Genomic DNA, 5,245 nt, shown 5'->3' on the forward strand with positions numbered 1-5,245 from the left:
TTTTCTTGTCATTTACCTATATTCCTAAAACACAGTGAACTGAACAGAGTGTCATACTTCTTTGCTTCTCATAATTCATTGTAAATTTTCATCATAGGAAATCAAAACATGATCTTTATTCATAAAATTAATGGCCAGTTGAAGGATGAAGGCTGAAATCTCTTCTCTAAAAAGTAATTTTAAAATCCTTTCAGATTATATGGTAGCATAGTTTTTAAATTCGGGTTCTGATTGTACTAAATTAATCTAGAAATTTTCAACATATATATTCATTAAGTGTTTATTATGGATAAGAAAATGTGCTAGGTTCTGTAGAACAAAAAATATGACAAATCTCGCTCTCAAAAAAGCTTTCAATCTAAAATATTAAATATTTTTAGCAAATAGTATTTTTTATTTTATTCATAATCTTGGGTAACTTGGAACAAATACAGTAAGTTCTCTATTCATTATTTGAGTGACAATAAGGGGATTTCAATAATAAAGGTTTACAAAGTGCTTTTCTCCCAAAAACATGAAAAGCAGATCATTCAAGTGCTATCTCCATTTTAAAGATTAAGAAACTGGAGGTAAAAGGAGGAAGGGAAAGGAATAAGCATTTATATGCTGTGTAGTATGTTAGAGGTATTTATGCTAAGCACCTTATAAATACTATTTCATTTAATAACTGGAGCTTCTTCCATTCCCCAATTGATAACTGGTCAAAGAATATGAGCAAATAGTACTCAAAAGCAGAAATATAAGCTATCTTATATATCTTATTTTATATATAGCCTGTAAATTGGTCAATAAGCAATTATTATATGTCAATTATTATCTATGCTAAGCAATTGGGATACAAAAAGAGGCAAAAGATAGCCTTTGCCCTCAAGGAGATCACAGTCCTATGGGGGAAATAACAAGCAAATAAATAGATTCAAAGAAGTTTTATACTGGGTAAACAGGAAATAATTAAAAGAGGGAAGATACTAGGATTAAAGAGGGTTTGGGAAAGGGTTCCTGTGGAAGATGATATCTTATGACAGTGAAGGAAGCCAGAAAGTAGAAATGAGGAGGGAGAGCATTCCAGGCACAGGAAACAGCCAAAGAAAATGTTCAGCACTAAGAGATGAACTGTCTTGTTTGTGAAACATCAAGGAAGCCACTATCACTGGATTGAGGATTTCTTGGCAAAGAGTAAGGTGCAAAAAGATTAGAAAGCAGGGAGTGAAGGTTTTGGTATTCAAGAGCAGTGAATGCCAAATAGGATCCTGTATTTAATCCTAGAAGTGATAGGGGAGCCATTGGCATTTATTGAGTTGAAGGGCAAGGGAGTGTTGTAAAGGTCCACACGTCCATTTGTGCTTTTAGAAAACCTCCTTGAGACCTGAATGAAGGATGGATTGGGATGGCAATATGAAAAAATGCTCCAAATCACTAATAATTAGAGAAATACAAATTTAAAAACTGTGAGATTCCATTTCACATCTATCAACTGGCAACACTGACCAAAAAGGAAATAACAAATGTTGGAGCCTCTGAGGGAAAAGTCACATTGATATATTTTTGGTGGAGCTGTAAGCTAATTATTTTAGAAAGCAATTTGGAACTGTCCCAAAAGTTATTAAGTATATATACTCTTTGACACACCCTTACCAGAATGAGGCCTATACACCAAAGAGATCAAAGAAAGAAAAGGTCTCACATACCAAAACATTATTTTAACAACTCTTTTTGTGGTAACAAGAATTAGAAACTAAGGGGCTACCTATGAATTAGGAAATGGATAAACAAATCATGATCTATCAACATAATGGAATGTATTATGTAGCAAGAAATGAAGAGACAGTTCAGAAAAATTGAAGAACACTCAAAAGCGATTTTTAAATGAATCAAGCATAATCAGAACAATTTATACTACACTATACATCAACATTGTAAAAATTAACAACTTTGAAATTTAAGAAGTCTGAATTATGGTATATGAATGTTATGGAATATTATTGTTCTATAAGAAATGACCAACAGGAGAAATACAGAGAGGCTTGGAGAGACTTACATCAACTGACGCTGAGTGAAACGAGCAGAACCAGAAGATCATTATTGAAATTTATAATGAAATAACACCCATAAATCTAGATGATGAATGAGAAAATACTGTTACCCACCTCCTGACAGAAATAATGCAGAATGAGAAACATTGTTAGACATGGTCAAAGTTCTCTCCTCCCAACCTTTCCCACAAAGGAGTGGTAAAGGGGGAGAAAGTTGGAAAGAGGAAAAAACTCCTGCTAATTGGAAAAAGAATTTTTTTAAAAAAGAGAAATTGAGGTTAAGTGTTAAGCAACTTGCCCAAAATTGAATAAAAAGTATCAGAGTCAAAATTTAAATCCTAGGACTTCCAAGTCCAGCTATAACTAGGTATGAAGAAATAGCTCTAAGTACTACATTTCCCTCACAAATAAAAGATCCCAGAAATAATTTTTGTGGTCAAGCCATAACTCTTTGCTTCTAATGGTCACTTCCAAATTCTCCCTGTAATCATTCAGCAATTTCTCCTCCTTTAAAGTTTACTTTATCCAAATTTATCACCTATTCTTGAGTCAGGAAGACATTATTGATAATTCTGATTACAGTAAGAATTACTGTAACAGTAACTAATTACATAACAGTAAGTTCCATGCTTAGATCATATCTATTTCTTCATCAAAAGTCCTGGCCTCATTCCAGAAACTTCAAAATATACATTGATTTTTCCTCAAATGTTCTAATGTAGTAGTTCCTCAATCTAATCAACTATCGGGACCTAAATCTTATAACCTTCAGATATTCGTAGGAAAGGTCATATTTCTGATCTTCCATCACCTAAAGTGTTTTACTTCTGCATTCAATAACTCTAAAATATCTGATCACATGCTTAGTTGAGGGCTTACAATATACCTGACCAAAAAAATTAAAGCTATTTATAAAGACCTTTAATATCATCTACCATTATCTCATCTTAAACTTTAGTGGCATAAGCTAACTTCTCTACATACACATACTTGATCTCATTGTCTCAAATATCAACCTCATTCTCTAATCTTAAATCTCTTCTTAACTACTAGTATTCTTTCAATGCTGCTACAAATATGTTCAAATGTCCACATTAAAAAAAAAAAAAATTCTCATTTGATCTAACCATCTGATCGTGAACCACATAACTTCTAACTTCATCATTCAACCAAAACTGATCTCTTCAACATTAACAATATCTAACTGACAAATCTGATAGCTTTTTTTATTTCTCATCCTTCTTGACCTATGTATGGCATTTGCCATTGTTGATCACCATCTCCTTCTATATTTTTCTCTGTTTCATGAAACTGCTTTCTTTTGGTATACCTCCAACTGGTGTGACCACTCCTTCTTAGCTTCAACCTAGATCTTAATCCACGAAACATTCATTAGTGTCCCCAATACACTATCTAGACCCTCTTCTTTTTTTTCCTCTTTAAACTCTCACCTGATGATCTTATTAGTTTCCCATGAGTTCAAAAATTATCTACATTCAAACAATGACCAGATCTATATTCTGCCCAACTTTTGTCCAAAGTCCTGCATTACCAGTTGCCAACTGAACATTTTAAAGTAGCTGCCTGAAGGGCATCTTAAGCTCAAAAGGTCCAAAGCAGAACTCATTGTTCTTTTCTCTCAAAACTACCCCTATTTTTTATTAAGGGCTGATATTATTCAATTGTTTCAGTCATGTCAGACTTTGTGGCCTCACTTGGGGTTTTATAGCAAAAATATATGAGGGATTAGAAATAATTCAGAATTTTAGCAAAGTCGCAGGCTACAAAATAAATCCACATAAATCCTCAGGATTTTTATACATTACCAACACAATCCAACAGCAAGAGATACAAAGAGAAATTCCATTCAAAATAACAGTCGATAGTATAAAATATTTGGGAATATATCTACCAAAGGAGAGTCAGGAATTATATGAGCAAAATTACAAAACAATTGCCACAAAAATAAAGTCAGATTTAAATAATTGGAAAGACATTCAGTGTTCTTGGATAGGCCGAGCGAATATAATAAAGATGACAATACTCCCCAAACTAATCTATTTATTTAGTGCTATACCAATCAGACTCCCAAGAAACTATTTTAATGACCTAGAAAAAATAACAACAAAATTCATATGGAAGAATAAAAGGTCGAGAATTGCAAGGGAACTAATGAAAAAAAAGTCAGAGGAAGGTGGTCTAAGTGTACCTGATTTAAAGCTATATTATAAAGCAACAGTCACCAAAACCATTTGGTATTGGCTAAGAAATAGACTAGTTGATCAGTGGCATAGGTTAGGTTCACAGGGCAAGATAGTGAATAAAAATAGCAATCTAATCTTTGACAAACCCAAAGATCCCAAATTTTGGGATAAGAATTCATTATTTGACAAAAACTGCTGGGAAAACTGGAAATTAGTATGGCAGAAACTAGGCATGGACCCACATTTACCACCACATACTAAGATTAGATCAAAATGGGTCCAAGATTTAGGCATAAAGAACGAAATCATAAATAAATTGGAGGAACATGGGATGGTTTACCTCTCAGACTTGTGGAGGAGGAAGGAGTTTGTATCCAAGGGAGAACTAGAGATCATTATTGATCACAAAATAGAAAATTTTGATTACACCAAATTAAAAAGTTTCTGCACAAACAAAACTAATGCAAACAAGATTAGAAGGGAAGTAACAAATTGGGAAAAAATTTTTACAGTTAAAGGTTCTGATAAAGGCCTCATCTCCAAAATATACAGAGAATTGACTTTAATTTATAAGAAATCAAGCCATTCTCCAATTGATAAATGGTCAAAGGATATGAACAGACAATTTTCAGATGATGAAATAAAAACTATTTCCACTCATATGAAAGTGTTCCAAATCACTATTGATCAGAGAAATGCAAATTAAGACAACTCTGAAGTATCATTACACACCTGTCAGATTGGCTAAGATGACAGGAACAAATAACGATGAATGTTGGACAGGCTGTGGGAAAACTGAGACACTGATGCATTGTTGGTGGAGTTGTGAAAGAATCCAACCATTCTGGAGAGCAATCTGGAATTATGCCCAAAAAGTTATCAAAATGTGCATACCCTTTGACCCAGCCATACTACTACTGGGCTTATACCCCAAGGAACTACTAAAGAAGGGAAAGGGACCTGTATGTGCCAAAATGTTTGTGGCAGCTCTTTTCATAGTGGCTAGAA

The 5,245-nt window shown here is 33.5% G+C and overlaps 1 protein-coding gene across 14 annotated transcripts in view; it reads right to left on the reverse strand.

Moving 5' to 3' along the window:
* Positions 1-5,245, reverse strand: part of OSBPL1A (oxysterol binding protein like 1A) — a 305,323-nt gene that overhangs the window by 159,303 nt on the left and 140,775 nt on the right. The gene's annotated exons all lie outside the window — the stretch shown is intronic.

Source organism: Sminthopsis crassicaudata, chromosome 1 (genome assembly GCF_048593235.1).
Source record: "Sminthopsis crassicaudata isolate SCR6 chromosome 1, ASM4859323v1, whole genome shotgun sequence".
Taxonomy (NCBI): domain Eukaryota; kingdom Metazoa; phylum Chordata; class Mammalia; order Dasyuromorphia; family Dasyuridae; genus Sminthopsis; species Sminthopsis crassicaudata.